At 39.4% G+C, this 19,313-nt stretch overlaps 1 long non-coding RNA gene across 1 annotated transcript; it reads right to left on the reverse strand.

Annotated features, from left to right (window-relative positions):
- Positions 1-10,396: 10,396 nt before the first annotated feature.
- On the reverse strand, positions 10,397-15,650 carry LOC106964303 (uncharacterized). The gene is made up of 3 exons (XR_001428382.1): positions 15,553-15,650; positions 14,588-14,589; positions 10,397-10,410 (listed from the first exon to the last, which is right to left on the reverse strand). It is a non-coding gene; the product is annotated as an uncharacterized LOC106964303 (long non-coding RNA).
- Positions 15,651-19,313: the final 3,663 nt, after the last annotated feature.

A 19,313-nucleotide genomic window follows, 5' to 3' on the forward strand; every position in this document is an offset into this window, starting at 1 on the left:
AGGAGGCAGCGGCAGCACAGGAGCTAAATGGAAATTCCAATAATAACAATAACGCTAATAATAGTCAGGCCTTCTGTGACCTGGAAAGCCTGGGTCACGGCCTTAATGAGGAAGAACTGTCTCTTTTTGAGAAAGACACGACAGATTCTGTTCAAACCCATCTGGACTGGATGCCAAGTGAACTGCTACTTTTGGCACAGAGGGATGACGCTTTTATGCCAGCAGATGCCAAACGTTCCGAAGCCACAAACTGCGACTCAGACGCGCCTCTCCTCACCGAGGCGGCCGAGGGAGGGCTCGCTTTCAAACACCCGGCCGCAGAGCAAACGATTGGCACATCAAGCTTCCTGGAGGATATTTTCGCTGGCCTGAGCGCCAGCGGCGGCTCCGGCTTGCAATCTGATTTTGGTTCCGACATTTTCAGTCAGCCTGCTGGGGGGAGACCATCGGTGTCGTCGCTAGATGACCTTTTGGATTTCGGGATAGAGATGAGAGATGAGAGAGGGGAGGATGGAGAGACAGAGAGCGGCGGCGTTGGCTCTGTAGCAGAGCAGCGCACAGACAGGTGTGACACTTCTGTCTGGACTGAGGAGGAAGAAGGCCTGACAGCAGAGGAGATAATCAAGCGGGACAGATGCTACGACAGCGAGGAGAGTGATGGCGCTTGAGTTTGGCCGATTCAGCTAACAATCAGGCAGTGCTCGACAATATGTAATTTCCCATCTGTGTCCATGGAGAGACGAACTGCTCTGAAATCATTGTGTTTTGTACTCAGTATGAAATCTACTCCTTTATTCATTATCTAGCTTTGTTTGATGCTGACTGAATGCACCTGGTGTGCACCTTGAATGTTGCGTAGCTTCTTCATTAGCTTTCTTTGTGTCTGAATAAAAAGTTTCCCCTCTTTTCATTTTTTTTCCTATGTCTGAATTCGAGATTCTTAAATCTGACTGTACATTACAAGAAAAAGAAAACAGTTTCCTGGATTGATATATTGGTTCAGTCGACATGCTACCCACCACTATCAGACCTGATATTATTTCCAGCCCTTTTTACTTGCATGACAGTTGGCACCAAACCTACTGTTATTGATTTTTACACCTGACAGCTTCGAAAGATATTTCTGTTGGCACTCATGTTGGAGAACCCTCTCGCAATTTTTTCTTTCTTCTTTCACACCAAGTTTGTGACACGTAGCTGCAAAAGTATTCCAACAGTTTAAGATTTATTCAGGTTTCTCACATGAAAATCCCCCACCAAGTTACATGTATTCCTGTTGAGATTGTATATGATGAACCAACAGGAAGTAGCACACATTTGTGAATCGGAATCAATTTCACATTTTTATTTTTACAACAAAATTTGAAGAGTGATCCTCTTTTACTCCGTTACTCCAAAATAAAGTTGACTGTAATCAACTGTGTAATCCATTAACCTGACAAAAGTTGAGCTGAGTACAAATGCTAAAATTCTAAATAAACGAATTAATGTTTGGGTTTGTAACATGATTAAATGTTGGCAAGGCAACGTAGTTCTCTAGAAAAAAAAAAAAAAAAGATCGCTCCACTTTTAAAGACGCATCAATCTCTAGCCAAAAAATAAATAAAAATAAGTCACGGAACAAAAGAGATGGACTCAAATAAGTAGGAAACAGGATAAGAGCCACTAAAAAATATAGACTCTAAGGTTTTTTAGCTTAAAGATAATTTAACAGGTGTAATTTGCACATGTACATTAAAGAAGCAGTGTGTATGCACCACTGCCGCCTAGTGGTCAAGCTGGAAAGAGAAACCATCAAAAGAGCAATCCACCTACTATTAAACTACAACTATTTATGGCTTAATGTTGAAGATATTTTATCTAGAGTTACAAAGCAATGATTATAATTTTTTTTCTGAGATATACATCCTCATACTTTCATGAAACAGTATGCAACATATTTTTTTTTATGTCTTAACAGTACTCCCCTGTAGTAGGTAGATTTTCTGGACTTTTTTTGTAATGTGGAGTCCAATACAAACTAACTGAAACGTATTAATACACGTAATAGTCAACGGTGTTTTTCCTCGAGGATTAGTGTTACTGTAGCTTTAAATGTGCCTGACCCTGCATAAACCACCTCGAAAACTCTGTCCACCTGAAGTCTCTGGAAAAAGACGTATTGATTTTCCTTGATAACAGCCTGCCGTAGAACTTACAGATTTTCCCATTAGGTGGCTTTTGTCAGCCCTTACAGATTTTTCCACTCCTCTCAGTTACAGGTTTACCACGTGGCGTAATTGGCTTTGAAGACAATATACGCCTGTGTTAATTACAGCAGCTAAAGAGTGCCATAAAAGTGATGACTTCACAGTTTCTGTGAGTCATGCGGATTTCTCCTCGGTTGCCCGTTGAACAACTCAGCATCCTGTTCTGATTTGCCGCTTGGCATCTTTTTAATTGGACCTTTTTCTCAGCAATGATTTCCTTGACAGTCAAAGGTAATGGGTGAGAGGGTTGCACGTTGCTGCAGAAAGTGTAGAATCAGGGGAAGGAAGAATGTATCTGGAGTTACATAACAAAAATAACTGAAATTGCACATTTCTATCAAAACATATCTGCCAAAACATTATGACCAGCCTCCTAGTGGCTGTTTCCTGTTAAACCCAACCAAGCTCGTGGCGGGATGTACAGGTTAGCCATTTTCGGCCTTTAACCTTTGACTTCCTTTACCGTTAGTTAGGAGGACATTTAACTATGCGTTAACTAGAAATTTTGAAGAAATAAAGTTTTAGCAACCTGGAACCGTTTCTCCGATAGGAAAAACCCAGCAGGCTCCAGCTAACACACCTGTAGGTAGATTAAACTACATCTGAGTTCTACATCTGACTTGGCTTTGTTGAAGACTACACGCAACCGAAAATGAAACCGTATTCAAGGTAAGGAGACATTTGTTGGCGGTGTCGTTTATATTGAAGCTGTCGTGCCAATTTTTAAGGTCATGTCGGTGCTGTTATGGCTTTTTTGAGCAACAGAAATGGTTTTGTTGGGTATATGATGAAGGCCAATGACGCAATTGCGTCCTCCTCATATTTTAAAATTTACCTGAACTTGTTCCATTGTCTACTTGTCTTTATGTAACTTCAGTAAGTTACAGTACTTGTATTTTAGTATTTCTATCCTCCTTGTGGAGGGTGTGGAAACGATCATGGGTCTTACTTCTGGTAGTGACCGGAAATAGCAGCACTTCACTCCCATATATATATATATATATATTAAATTACTAGTATGTTCTGCCATTGATATATAATTTCTACATAGTTTGTCAGGAGATCTTGTTTTATAATATATACATAAACCATGACATCAGTTACCATATATCCTATTTGTTCTGTACTGTTCTCAACATTTGGGTCAGATTCACTGGAGTACTAAATAATACAGTATCTGTAATAACTGGATTAGAAAACAAATGGAACACAATCTAAAATTCTGATTTAAAACAAGGGTATTAAATATTTTTGATATTTAAATGGTTTATAGTTGATGGTAGTGCATAGTACGGCTGTGCAAAGGAAAGGCTGGTAAAACATTAATGGGTCACTAGAGGGCGTGGCCTTTTTTGTTGTTCAGATGTGATTCAGACGACATTTTAGTACCAAGAAAGCAGAAATTAAATGGGTTTTCAACAGTTCCTCTGCTTTGTCTTTGTGGAGCTTTAGAAATCCGGATAAATGTGTGAGTTTGAAGGCTTAAAGTTAGATCTGGGGGTGTAGAAAAAGAAAGAAATGATCTTACCACCTCCAGCTCGATTCTCATTGCTGCCTGCCAGCAGCTTCAGGCTAACTGTAGCTGCATCTAAAATAACAAGCCCAAATCTCTTACCACACTCCCATTTCCATTGTTCATGCTGCATCTTACAGTTGTGTTAGACATTATCACATCTGAAATATGTCTTCAAAACCCAATTGAAAATTTTTTTTAATGATCATGAAATGATTTTTTAAGTACCATTCAAGAGGCATTTGGGCACATTGAGTATAACTGTACTACTCGCAGTAATGAAAAGCTACCAGATCCGGTCAACAAATCAGCAGAAAGCAATTGGAGTCTGTCCTGAAAGAGCTGCGTCCAAGGTGAGGCCTTGGCCAGCTGGAGCATTATTTTCAGAAATGACAGACCAACTGCATGCTGAGAAAATGTGGCCACAATATGGCGGCTCATTACTTTCTCTAAGGCTCCACTTAATTTGATTTCAACATGATTTTTTTTTCAGCACTCTAATAATTCAAAATAAAATGTGTTATAAAAAAAGAGTTTGAAAGAAACTAAAAAAGCAAAACCTTAGCTTTTGATAATGAAAGTGTCCTTTTGTGCAGCCAATATGAGCTTTAATTGTGGAGTTGTTCATCAGGATTTCATTTCCCAGATTGTACTTTGAATGTAGCTTTTCAGTCTGTGTTCAATAAGAAGAGGTTGATGGAATATTAAAAACAGCCACTTTGGTAACAGATAAATGTTTTTCATTTTATTTTATAGTAAATGCATTTGTACTCGAAACTCTTAAATTTCCCAAGTGAAAAAACATTTTTACAAGCTTATGTTTTAACTTGAAAAAAACATGACTTTCTTACCAACCCCAACATTAAAGTCCAATATGGCCACTGTGTGTGTAGACTGCAATATTTGAATGTTACACTATTTGTGGTTCACCTTTGACCGTTTATATTGAGTAATATCAGTTGCACACATAGTATTGCACAACATGTACTCAAGAACAAGTTCTTTATACAAATTAGTCAAAAACTACTGGTATACTTGCTATTGGCTGTTATCCGGTTCACTGCATTGCAACAGTTTTCAAACCTGGTGCACCCACCAGGATAAGCATCACTTATTTAAGTCTTTTGCATTTTTTAAGGCTTTAAAAAATGCAAAAGACTTTAAAAAAATGCAAAAAAAAAAATGCATTTTTTTAAGACTTTATAGTTGGTTCAGGTATTAATTTTTCCAATCTTTCAATAACACATAATTATCAAATGATATTTTCAAATTTCCTGTCAACTTTAAACAATTTTAACTCAAAAACATGACGGGCTGCTGAATAAATGACTGCTCTAGCACCCAACCACTGGGCTTAGCAAGTTTTCTGGAGGAAACCTTGTGACTTTGTGACTGTTCTTAGTGATCAAGCTAACTGTTATTGTTACCATCTTGAACTTGGAGCTCTTTTCAGTTTGGAAGTCTGACCCCAGCTGCAGGTATATTTATTTTTTTCCCCTCCCAACTGGAAACCTAATATTTTGGACTTTAAAATAAAATGCACTCAGTCACGTGTGATGTCACCTCCTGATTGTAGTTCCAGTTTCTGAGATAAATGGAATGCAGCAAAAAGATGGCTAACAAAAAAAATTAAACATTAGTAGGGTACTTAAACACTTCCTTGAAGATAATTTTCTGAAATGCGTTGTAGATATTTGGTATTTTCAGCAACAGATTTTAATGCAATATATCAACAAAAAATATCTATAAAATATGTTTTTGGTTGCAACATGACATTCTGAAGAAGTTCAATGGTTGTGGATACTTTCTCAACTTCCTCCAATGTGTTGGATCAGTCGCAGTAACATGAGTGTTTCCGAACAGCAGTCGGGCTTTGTGCTGAAGCCTCCCCTGCAGCCTAAACGGGACGTGGGTGTAGTTTGGATCAGATGCCATCAGATGCTCGAGCGCTCGCTCTGTTGCTTCAAAGTCTTATCTCGCGCTGGAACAAAAACCCCGACGTCGCTGCGCTCGCGCCCGCTCTCGGCCGCGGCCAGGTCCCTATTGGCTACAGTTCCTCCTCCCCGTCAGTCCTCCGCTGATTGGGCAGACGGCTTCCCCCACCGTCTCCCTCCTCTCCCTCCGCGGCACCGGCAGCACGAGAGCGGCGTGCGGCGCGAGAGACGCCGCGCGGCGAGGATAGAAGCGGAGAGAACGGAGCTGAGAGAGACCCGGGACAAGTTATTGGAACGGAGGAAGCCGGGAGCGCTGGCGCGGGTAGGTGTTTGCAGAAGAGCGGACCACTGGGTGTGTGTTTTGAGGTGAGCGTGTGTGTTTTCTGGCGATGAAAACGGTCACCTCGGGCTGTCAGCTGCTGGAGGGATGCTGCCTGTGGGAGTGAAACTGAGTTAAATGGCTTGCTGCTTTGTTTAAGAACACGCTATTTGACCTTTGCTGATTTCTCTGATCTGTAGCTGCACCATAGTTGTTAGAAAAATAGTTACTTAAGCTAAATGTTTACCTTTCTGCATTTAACCTGTCATTTTAATAATAACTATCATAAGCTGCTGCCTATTGGAGCAATATAGCTAAACCTGGGATCACTGCTGTACTTAATCTGTCATTTTAAGTGCATGCCATCATTTAAACAAGAAGGATCACTGATGCTGGTCTTATTGGCATTTACATGCGTGTCAGGAAGATAAAACAAACCAGTAAGGGAATAAATCTATAGAAGTAGATGGGAGCAAGCTGCCTTTTTATTACTGCTGTGCACCTTGACGCTTAATATGAGTGTAAGTGGTTTATCAGGCTGTAGATCCACATTTTGCTGAGTGTTACCACAGTCCACTCCAGGTTAACGCCGAAAATGGAAAGCTCTGGATACGACCTTTAGTGACACACCAGTCAAAGGGTCAGAGTAATTCATGCTGCAAGCCGAGGGGGGGAAAAAATCCCCTTCTAAGAGATTTATTCTGACACCTAGCTTTGAAACCCGAACGCCATGGATCTCCCTCCTACAGGTCCGATTCTCCTTCGTCTTTTTTTATTTGGAATTACAGCGCTCCTTGATGTGGTTACATCAATACCTCTCCAGTCCTGGGGTTACACCAGAGCAGCAGAGCTCATCTCTTCTTTTAAGCAACTGTTGGCTTTCAACCTTAAAGAGGCAGCCTGGGTAGTTAACACTGGCAGCCCTAAGTCACCACTGAGGATGAAAACGGAAAGAAACCCTGGAAGCTTTAAAACCACTTTCAATGTTTCACATTTCTGCTTAGCAATCACAAACTCATTTTGATAAACTAACACAAGGTGTCCCTTTGACTTAAATACTTAGACACAGAATGGAAAAACAGACGATCCAAATAAAACCTCTGGGGAAATGCATACTACAAAAGCTGAAATTACATTCACTTCTTCATACATTGTGCAAAATAGTACAGAGTAGTTTCAAAAGCTTTTTACAAACAAATATGACATAATGCAGTGGTTCCCAAACTTTTTCTCCTGGGCCCCCCAGTGGATTACAAATAGCTGTCTTATTCAACCACATTTCTTTGCCCTTGGGGGATCGTCTTTTCTGGGGGGGCAAAATGAATGTACGTAGCTGAACATAGACAACAACACCAGTAGCCTACAAGCTACTTGTTAACAAGCTTAAGGTGCTGTATATAGCTAGCTAGTCATCTTTTACCTAACATTACCTGTATCCAACAGCTTTACTCAACAGTCTGTTAGTTTGGGGGAAAAACTGTGAAAAGTTCTTTGTGTTTTGCTGGTTTGCTGCCGTGATTCTAACACAAACCTACGTAGCTCCGCCCAGCAGCAGCAGGTCTCCTTCACAGGTGGAAACCCAGCCCGAGCGTCGTAGCGCTCATGTTGCGTTTAAAGGCGGCTCGGAAAAACAGGTTACACCATGTTAACAACGGATTAAACAGTTTTAACTGCTGATAAAAGTGACAGAGGACACAAATATGGGAAGTGTGGAAGCCTCTACTGTATCAAATTGACATAGGAATAACAGAGAGTTGGCCATTCTAAGGTAAAAATCCAGCGCATACAACGCTCGTTTTTTTTTCTTTTTTCTTTTTTCTTTCATCCAGACGGCTTCCCGCACCCCCCCTGCAATGGCACGGCGCCCCCGTAGGGGGCGCGCTCCACAGTTGGAGAACCTCTGACATAATGTGACATGTATTCCTGTTCAACCCTTTTTACTTTGATACCCCTCAAATAAAGTGCCACAAGCCATTTGGAGACTCTGTAAGCATTTAGATGAGACCAGAGTGTAACTTTGCAAAATGTGACTCCAGGAGTCGTGTTACTCTGAACACACCTGGTGGCAGCAGCATCCTGTGGGGATGCAGAACCAGGGCAGCCCTGGAAGAAAACCTGCTGGAAGCTGCAAAAGAGCCTAGACTGAAACAGAGACAATGACCTTAAACGTACAGCTAGAGCTGCAATGTGATTGGTTTAAACTGAAGCATATTCATGGATTAAATTGGATTAATCTGGGAAACTTTATCAATCTAAGCAATTGTTTTGCCTTCTTGAGCTGCAAAAGCAAAATGACTCGTGCTATTTATGAATACCTATTAGTAAAAATACTTCTATTTCTAGCTTTTATAAAAAAGAATAATACTTTTACAGAAAGACAATGACTACATTTTCTTGAAATCATTATTTATGAAAAATGTTGGGAAAAAACTGTTTGCAACTTAATAATAAAAAAGTTAATTAAACTTATTTAATTCTGGTCTATATTGACAACACGTTTAAATTGGATATTTAAATCATTGCTCAGTTCTTTACAATCTTGGTTAAACTTATTAAAGTCTTAGTCAGCTACAGGTTACAGATCAGTGGCTTAGTCAAAGCTCAGACTTAAATCAAAATGAGAATCATTATTTAATTGTTTGCTCTCTGTTTAATTATACTGAAGTTGCGTTGTTATGCAAGACTGGACAAAAATTTTAATGTTTTCTATCTGCAAAGCTTTACAGTGATCTTAGGAAAATGTCATACCTTTTTGGGCAATGTCTTGTTTTGTGACAAAGTGCAAATGTTTTTAATTATTTCACTTTTTTTTTTCCTGTGGAACCCAAACTCCAACAAATGTTCTGATTGATTCCATTTGCCCTCCTTACATCTGCTGGAATCTTTCAAAAAGCGACAACCGCCGCAGATCAATAAATCACTAATGCGCTGTCAGAAAGAGTTATGACTTTTTTTTTGAAGGCATCTCCTTCAAAATCAATGGTTCCCATCCGCCTTTAAAAAAAAACAAACTAGAAGCCGTAGCGAAAAGTTACTATTCAACACTTCCTCCTGTGATTACAGTCCTTATATCTGTAGAAGCTCTGTTTACGGCTGCTGTGTTGTAAGCTAAATCTTATTGACATCCTGTGAGAGGAAGCCAGCTCCGGGGCTCACGCATAATCCGCCCGGGTTTCACTCATTCAGCCCTTCACACCAGGGCTTTCTACTTGTGATGGCATCCTGCCTGTCTGAGTTACGCAGCGACTAAAAGCATCGATCTTTTTCACATATTCTACATTAAATCACTTCATGCAGTTCTCACACGGATAGGAAATAGAAGGTGTATTTTTGGCTGGGTTAGAAAGGGGGGGAAAAAAACGAAAGGCCCCTTAGGCCACAACCAGATTCTTTTTAATTACATCATATTTCAGTGCTGGGAATGATTGGATTTCGATTTATGGCCCAACGTGCGGTCCTCCAAGATGAGATAAACTGTACGTGACATTGATGAATGGTGTTTGTAAAGACCGCAAAAGAAAAGTGGATTACCGGCAGGCTTATTAACTCGTTTCATACTTTCAATGTACTTATGCTTTTGATGCTGCTTTTCTTGTCAGCTCGGTTTAATGGGAAAATCCGTCAGCCCGTAGATTGCTGTTGGTTGCTGTTAGCGTGATGGCATTTGGGTGCCCTCGGGGAACAGTACGGCATGGCTCGTCAAATGTCAGCTGTGTTTCTTTAGTCTGCTTTGGAAATTGCCACTTTATAAAGACTATCAGTTTGAATTTGGGCCCATTTTCCTTTCACCGGCATTGGCTTCACATCAAGCTTGGAATTAGTGTCAGTCACCATTAAGTAGTAATGTAGAGGTGCCAAAATATGAGGTGCCTTAAATGCCAATTTGAAGCTGCAGTCTGAGACAATAGTCATGGTTTCCTCCTTGGTGAACTGACAGCTGTTATAGCAAATACAAATATGTTATTGACACAGTGGCTTCGAAAAAGAAATGTTCATTCCCCTAAAAATGTTCATATTCAGTCAACCACCACAAATTTTTCTATGTTTTATATATATATTGTTGAGAAAATAAATTTAAAATAAGCTAGTTTTAAAACTTAACATGTCTTGATTCAAATGGCCTAAATTGTGGTTTTAAATCAGCAACTTATTCTGGCCTATTGACCTTTATTTTACCTGTAGTTACAGCAGATGGTTTGCTAGGATCGTTTGAACTGCCTTTTGTCTGTGTGGGAAAACAATACAGGAGAAGTTCCAGTTTTTCACACTCATTTGTGAAAGGCCGTAAACACGGCAGGGGTTTTAGGCTTCAGATAGAGGGTCAGAGAAGGTCCTGGTTGGAGGAGCAAAGATACGCCTTGTTTGAATAAATTAAAGAAAAGAAGATAAAACTTTCTACACAGAAGTAACAAATCAGATTTTGCTCTTGCAGCTCTCCAAAGACGTCTTTGCACGTCTTGCTTTTCTTTCTTTCCTTCTTTTCCAAGTCTGTCAGGTAAATGAATGTATGTCTCCGTTGTTCTGCAGTTTCTGGTGTAAGTTTATGCATGGTCTTATATTGGATTAAATTCTGTAATTCTGTGACGTCAACACGCATTGTTGTTTTCCTTGTGGCCACACGTGGCTCGCCGAGAGGACCTGGGATCCAGAGGAAGAGAGAGCCAAACTTTTTCCAAAGTTAACTATTTTAGATTTTCTTCCTTAACAATATAAAAGCATTTTCTAAGTTATTTGTCTGCACATTCACTTGTAGGAATGTTCCAGTCAAATTCAATACCTAAATTAAACTGAAAATCCAGAATCCAACATGGTTTTCAGATGTTCTTGAACCAGTCTACCTGAGCTTGAAGTATAAATATGCAAAACTGGTGAAGATGTGCTCCAAAATTATAGTTGTAATTGAAGAAATATGTTGTTGTAGAACGTATTTTTACAACAATCGGCAATGATAGACAATTAACTAAAATGCTAGTTACTCTAATCATAAACGTTAGTTCCACTAATGCTGAAGCACTACACCAAGACGGTATTCAGCGGAAGCTAATGCTAACATGCTAACATAAAGCCAAGTTTAACATCAATCATTGGGCTACTTCTACTAGAGAAACTTTGTAAATATTTAATGATGCAGAGAGCAGCTTGTTTACCTTTAAGGACTGTAGATTCCTGGTTCTGTTACACCAGCAAAGACGATTAGGGGACATATTTCTTGGGTGCGCTGGTGTTTGGTTTGAAAATTTCCTCTTGGAAACCATTATCGCATAATGCAGAAGTGCTTAAGAAAAGTTCTCAAAGGACGTCTGACGGGGACAGCTTCCAAACGTCTGGAGTGTGTGTGATATTGTTATGCAGGCGAGGGAGTGAGTGAGTGGACATTTAAATTTGGCATGCTATGAAGGACGAAGAAGACGTCAAATCAATAAATGCTGCAACTCATTAAACTAGCCACAGTTCCTTAAATCATACTGCAAAGTCTGTCTGTTCAGTGCCAGTGGGGGCTGAGGCATCAAGTTTGAAGTTGGGGAGGGAGAACTGACCCCTCTGGTCCTCACTTGGTTGTGAAATGTGAATCAGTGATGGGAGTCTGGAACTCTAAGCATTAAGATTATTTGTATGGCACATTTCAAAGTGCTTTGCATGATAGCTTATAAATTCACCAATTGTTTAACGAGCAGGAAACATTACATTGTGTCAAATTCCATCATCTAAATCTGTTCAGTGCTTGGATATTGTCAGTCACCCAGTGACATATGTGCATCATCTGTGCAGCCATGGTAACAAATAGTATTTCTTGTAATAACCTGAGCTAGTGGAAGCATGCAGATATTGAAATAGGGGAGTTCTCAGGATTGGACCTTGGGGACTTAGAATATGTGGATGTATTACCGGTATTAGATAGGGATGCACTGAGAGGACGTGAGAATCGGAATTGAGAAACACTGGATAACAGGAAGGCCAAAAGTTCCCATGAAGCTTTCAACGTCCTTGTGCCAAATTTAAAAATAACAGAAAAATCTTTATTTTCCCCTAAATATGGAAAGTGAGGAATTGACAGGTTTTTGAGCATTGCATTAAAAGTAGTAGTAGCGCTAGCCACACTAATCTTGCTAAGTTGCCTAAAATGGGTATCAACATATCAAAACTGTTTTTTTGTTGTTGTTTTTTTTAAATTGTCAATCAAAAATGAACAAAATTCTGATTGGTGCATCTACATAAAAATAAAGAGAATGATTAAACCCAATAAGAAATTGTAGTTTAAATATTCAATCATTCTTAACTAGCTTAACCTGCTCTTCTTAGTACCTGCTGGAAACAGATTTCAAAGAGCCGTTGTGCAAAGATCCAGTTTGGCCGTTTGCTTTTGTCTTCAAAGGATTCATCCGCAAAGGCAGTCCTGCATTTTAATTTTAATTAGGTCATCTGCAATTCAAATCATTGTATTAGTTAAAAATCTATTAATTACTTTCCAAAAGCAGCCCAACAAGAAGCTGCACCCGGTCTGATTGGCTTTCTGTTACTGAGAACAGGAAACTGTCTTGATGCTTCTCTGATTCCACCGGTCTTCACGGCAAAGCGTTCTGACCTGTACTGTTCACGCTCATCCTCTCTCTCTGGGATCATCTCTGCAGCCAGCCAGCATCAGAAAGCAGCGCCGGGTTTTTCATCTAGGTCTGCGTCTGTGACCGTCGTCCAAACTTTATTGGATCATCTGATAATCTCGTTGGCTGGAGCCGAGCCACACGCATCCCTCGCCTCTGCAGATGATAGATTCATATCCAGCAGCACCACGCTGGGATCACACACAGTTTTCTCTACCCACCGATCCTTTCAACTGGACATGAATGAAACTATAAACAGCCTGGTGGTTTGTTTTCACTTTCACATGTGCTTACCAAATCTGACTCGGCGGCATTCGAATCACAGCCACCATCACCCGTCTTCGTTATTACTTGTTGTTTATTAACCCAATATTCCTAATGTAGATATCAGGGAATAAAAAGTGTAACCATTATTCAGATTAAATTATTTTTTACCAAAAAACTCCCTCTAGTGGAGGTGTTACGTGGTCTTGTACTGCCTTTTTTTTTTTTTTTATGAAAACAGAAAACACTCAGCCTGGTGAGTGGGGCGGCAGGTAAAGCCTGGCGGCCCGCCAGGCTTGTAATACACCGGGGAAAACCCTGCTTCCTCTGAAGCACAAGCAGTTTATAGTGCTGAGATGTTTGGCTTGAGACAATGAAACATTTTTTGAAAATGCTCGGTTTTACATTTCAAACTTAAGTAGAGTATAATATGTGATATTTTTAGTTGGATGACAACACTAGTGCTTAATGAAACCAGTGTAGTCTTTACCAGGTTCTAAAGTTATCTAACTGTGACACCAAGTTATATTAAATACATATTTCACTGTGTCATTATGTCTCATACAACAAAAATAGAAATGTTTTGGGGAAGAAGAAAAGAATCATTTGAGGTTTTTTTTTTTTATTTTATCCAAAATATCAAATGCGATTGATTAGAGGCACTAATTACAGTTTTCTGGCTGATCTTCTGATGTGACGATTTCGATTTTGTGTGATACCAGATTTTTTTTTTTTTTTTTTTTGTCTGTAAAGTCACCAGACACAGCAATAAAGTGGTCATATATATGTCCTGATTTGACTAGAGGGCTAGTCGGACGGTTAGTCAGATTAAAGGACCACAGTGGCTGATTTTCAGACCTTTGCGGTGGAAGATAAGATCAGTTTCACATGGAAATATCAACTGATCTCTAATCTCCCAAACTAAAGGCAGTTGCAGACGATTTATCTGTGCGTTGGATAGTTTCCAGAAGTGGAAGTCGGTAGTTGAACTGGAGAAAACAGGCTGCAGATTTTGTGGGACTTTTTTTGGTCTGTTTTTGTTATTTCTTTTTATTTTTTAGCAAAGAAACCATAGCGACAACAGAGACAGCTCCTACTAATCTAAATAATGAAAAAAGTGTGACTTTTATAAGGACTGCATGTAATTTACAGTCCAGTCTGATGGGAATGGAAAACATCACACATCCAGCTTGGCTTTTAATTCAAATTCAGTTAGTCTTATTCGCATGGAAACTCATTTTACAGCATAGAAGGTGTTTAAAAAAAAAAGTAGGAAGGAAGTGAATGAATTAAATGTATATTCTCTTTGTGGGTCACATTAGCTCTTGCTCCTGATGGTAGCTGGAGAATCATGGCTGTGTTCGCTCCCAGCAGCTCCTATTATCTCCTCCTCCACCAGCTGTAGTCGTTGCAGCCTGGCTGCCTTCGCCTTCCCGTTTCCACTTGAGAGCTCCTGCCGCAAAGTCTGCTGATCTCCTTCCTCCGCTGCACTTTGGCACGGGACGAGCAGAGGATCCCCTGGTAATAGTTTCCTTTTTTTTTTTATTTCTTTCCTTTTTTAAACTACCCTCTGATGGTGAGATTTTGCTGCTTGCCAGGCTCAAGTTTCCCTACAGAGCCTTGTAAAAATACGAGTTGATAAATCCAGAAACGGAAGACGATGAAACGAAACGTAGTTCCCCACACAAGTAAAAGCGTTCAAATGCAACTTCTTGTTGCTTTTAATTGCCAGAAATAAGAATTTAAGTCATACTTTGATAGGGTGAGATCAAACCCAGCTGTCCGGGGAATAACTCTGATCAAAATGTCAGACGCTTCCAGTCGTGTTCGTCATGCTGAGAGGCCGGCGTCTGAATGTTTTCATTCCTGACCTCCTCCAGTGAAGAGCACCGCTCCGGCCTTACAGCACACAGTTTTCCTCCTTTTAAATGCGATTTAAAAAGATCTGAACAGCCGCTGAACCTTATGCATTTAAAAAATCTGTCTGCTCCCAGGAACTAAGCGCTCAGGTACGCAGAGATCAGCAGACTGTTTAAAGCTCCTTACATTCTGCTCATGATCTTGTGCTATTGAATGGGCTGTCTAAACTGTCAGCAATTAATCACACACCCATTCCAGATTCATGCAGTGACATTATTTTAAACCCACTCACAGCTGTCTAAACATTTGCGTCACTTATTTATTTTATTTATTTTTATTGAACCTTTTTATTTATCCAGGCAAGACAGATTATGAACAATTCCTAATTTATAACTGTAGGCTGACAAGATCCCATCATTGAATAAACTTATAAATTATGGCAAAATTTAACCAAGTGCATGATTTTATTATTTTATACCTGAACCTCTGATTTCTGTTACCATAATTAGTTTCTCTAGGATTTCGTGATTGATTTTTTTTTTGTGCCATTTTTAATTTTTAATTTTTTTGCAATCAGAATCACTGATTTTGTTTGGTGCTACTTTCGAAATAGCTACAAGGAATTTTACAATGTTTTATTCCCCATTAAGCTCTTTCAAAATCTACATATAGAAGAAAAAAGATGATGGAAAGGCACAGCACACTGGACACAAACATTTTTATTCTTTAAGAAACTTAAAGAATATACTCTCCATCTTTATCGCGGACTATAACAGTAGTAGAAGAAATATTGACACTAACATTTTTGCGTAACATTGGTGGGTTTTGATATGGGCAGTTGCTCAGGGCAGCATCAGAAAGGGGTGGAGCATCCAAGAACTAGAAAATAAAATGTACCTGATCCTCAGTTGATTGACTTTTGAGGACGTTTGCTTTCAGCAAGCTTTTATTTAGAGGCATCACAAAATGAAATCCTTTGGTTTAAAAAAAAAAACAAATGTTGAAGTCTACATTTCGTCCAATCCAATCAACCTGATCCGCTCGCTCGCTCTCCTGCTTTTCATAATTCTGTTACCTTTTCCTCCTGCATCATTTCTGCTTTGTCGTTGTCCGGCTCCTGAAGTTTGAGCTGTGATTTGACGTCGTCTATTAGATCGAGCAAAATTTCAAGGCTTTGAAAAACACACTTTTTTTTTTTCCATGATTATGACGGACATATTGAGCAGCGGCGCTCTGCTGTTATCCATTTCCATTTTGCAGACAGATGCCAGACTCTAAGTAAAAGCATTTTTGTTCCATTCCCCCACCTCCTCTCTCTAATCCTCTTTCTAAAAGCCCCACACGGACTCATGCCGATATTTGTATGCGGCGGGGGGTTTACCAGAGGGGCTGAAAAGTAAAAGTTTCTCTGTTTTCAGTTCTTCGAGTTCATTAATTAAATTCAAGGAGCAGCTTGGCTCTCTGTTGCCACCGAAGAGAGAAAAAAAAAAAAAAAAACTCCATAATTTTTTCTTTTTGGAGCCTGTGTATCTTACATTTTCTGCTGCCTTTGGCGTAATCCGGCTGGTAATATTAATATCTCTCAGTGTGCATGGTTGAAATCTGTCAGCATCTGCTCTCAGTGGGCCCCTCTGGCCCATTTCGGTGGCGTATGTGTGACTTGTAGACCTACTTACAGCGCGTTCACTAACAGAACATCAATAATCTTTTGTTTATCAGATGCAGCAACAATTGTTTGATTCGTTCTTCCCCCTCGATCCACGTTAAAGCGTCTTTATCCTCCTAGGCTGATATTTAAATTTGACATTTGCTTCTTAAAATAGTGACTGCCAAATTAATTTCGAGGGAAAGCAGACGTAACACAGAGCAATCCGAGCATCATCATCATATCCCTCCCTGTTGGTCTTGTTAACGGGCTCCGCAGAAAGACCAGAAAAATATTTACATCGTCTTTTACTGGATGAGATAATGAACTTTATCTCGGCTGACCTTTCAGCGAGGTGATTCCAATCACTGTCGAACTCCAAACCTCCTGCGTCTTCTCACTCCGAAGCAGCAGCAGCAGGTTTACATCATCATCAGTGCTGCCAGATTAAATGCCATACATGTAATCGTCACTTTAAACTTTATCATACTTTTTTTGTGTGTGTGTGTGTTGTTTGGTAGTAGAGGCAGTTTTTGTTCTTGGCAGCTGCCCAGAGCGGCAGAGGATTTGGAAGAAGGTTGGGCGTTTGTTTAAGCATACTGATGTGAAACCTTATAGAGTTGTTTTAAATTCTCTCTTCCTCTTGCCAGTCACATAACTTAAACAGAATCTCTAGACTGAATGGAAAAATTTGTTTCTGAATTAAAAATAGTTTCTGTATCGAATTGTGACCTTCTGAATCAAGTCACTGGACATGAAAAGATTTGCATCTCTAGTCTGGTTGCCTTGCAGTGTCGGTGGCAGATTACCTTTTCAAGAGTAGGAAAGCAAGTTATTTATCCTGATTCCAAACGGATCATATCTGGTTTGGTTCAGTTTATCCCAAATGGAAATTAAATAAAAAATAGCCTCTGGAATCGGACTTCCCACCACAAGACTGGGAGCAATTCCGACTACCCCGGTTACGACTTGTTTCCAATATGGCCGCTTCTCGCATCAACCGTAGTAAGTTGTAAGAATGTAACATGTAGTACTTACAACTGTAAATAAATGAAAAGCTGTTTTTGCTAAGAGGTACTGCACACCATGTTTATAGGCGTCGAAAAGAACGCTGCTACTGATAGCGCTAACTTTGGTCAAAATGTGCAGCTATGTATTCACACATATTAATGACTGGTAAAAAGGAAGAGTTATTTAAAGAGGAGGGATCAGAGGAGCGCTGCTGTTTCCCACAGATCTGAGGTTCTGTTTTCAGCAGAAGCCTGAGGTGTGAATCAGGAGTCTATAGATCTTTTCTAAAGCTGAACTCACAGATTAACTCCAGAATAAATCAGAAGACTTTATTACAGCGACTGCCGGGGTTCCTCCGGTGTCTAAAAAAAAATAAGGATGGAAAATGATAATCTTCCAGTGGAAATCCATGTGATTCCAGGCTGTTCTGTATTCCTTTCAATAGAACATAAACATCAGACTTTCTAAACAGAAAATTGTCAAAAAGTGGACTACTTACTCCTAATGTGATTCACTGAATATAACTTATCTAGTTACTCTGTGAAACAAAACTCATTTTTATGATACCAATAGCGCCAAAATGGAGATTTGTTGTTTATTTTACCCTGCTTTATGGGGCATAAATTATTTAAAACATTAACTATTGATCTCTAATGTTTTTTGCTCGATCTGCCACAGTCACCACCAGGATTTTCCTTTGTTTTTTTGTGTGTTTTTTTTCTTTATCGGTCATGTTTTACCCTCTTAAGCCAGAAGGCTTGCAGCCAAAGAAAAGAAACCACACCACTCACTAGTGTTGCAGTAACAATATGTCTTTGTGTTCTAAATGACTGACATGTTCCAGAAAAGCGTGGCGAACGCTCTCAGCTAAGCTGCTCCATTGTACAGGTTCACTGTAGCTGCAAAGTGGAAGCCTATCGAGGAGTGAATAGATTGATACGCTGTGCTCCAAACATGGAGGTAAAGCTTTCATGCACAAAGAGACAGAGTTGGGGTTTTGGTTTTTTTTTTTTTTTTTTTGGTCTGTCAGTGTTTCTCATTGATTCCTTTTCTTCCCTGGAAACAACTTCAACACATCAGAGAGCACAGACTTGAGCCACTTGAACCCTTGGAGAATCTTTGGTTTTGAGATTAATTTACTTCAAGAATTTAATTTGAATTTCTGTTTATCTTTGTCTTAGAAATTGGCTGGTTACCAACAGAGGCAATTTTCTTATTATTTTTACCACTAAGTAAATTCAGCATAAGGACTGAAAATACTCTTATGTGGAGGGTTTTACTGAGAAGATGACTCAAATTTAGCTTTTTTCTTTTTAAGATTACTGAGATATTTTTAAATGACCTTGCGGAAGAAAGAAGAAAACTGTACTCTCTACAGAGATCTGCTTAAACAGTCAAACTTCAGTAAATAAAAGGAAAGGCCTAATCTAATTCAGCAGGTACGTTAGTTTTGATTTTAAAAATGTATCCAATGCAGTTAATACGATTTTTACTAGTGGTGGGACTTGATTAAATCTTTAAGTTAATTGTGGGCTCTGTAATTGATTGTATTTTAAATCAAAAACCACATATCAACAAAATAAGCAACATTTTAAATTAAAAAAAGCACTTTTTGCAGCTGAATTTTTGAATAGACAGATGCGTTAAACAACAAATACTTGTTTTAAATGCATTTAGGTTATTCCACCATCGGATTGATGCAAATCACTTTGATCGTTTATGTAACTTCTTTGGAAAAAAATACTATAGAAATGCGGACTAGACGCTGACATCTGTGCTGCTGCAATGTTAGCATTGTGATGCTAGTTTAGGCCTCAACTCCTTTTAGCATAACTTGCACACAATAATAGCTTTTTCCAGCGTCCAATCAGATTGCTTTTTGCAGCAAAAACTACATCCCAAGTGGACCAAGAGAAGTG

This window comes from Poecilia latipinna, unplaced genomic scaffold (genome assembly GCF_001443285.1).
Source record: "Poecilia latipinna isolate Pla-1442-1.1 unplaced genomic scaffold, P_latipinna-1.0 Scaffold65, whole genome shotgun sequence".
Classification (NCBI taxonomy): domain Eukaryota; kingdom Metazoa; phylum Chordata; class Actinopteri; order Cyprinodontiformes; family Poeciliidae; genus Poecilia; species Poecilia latipinna.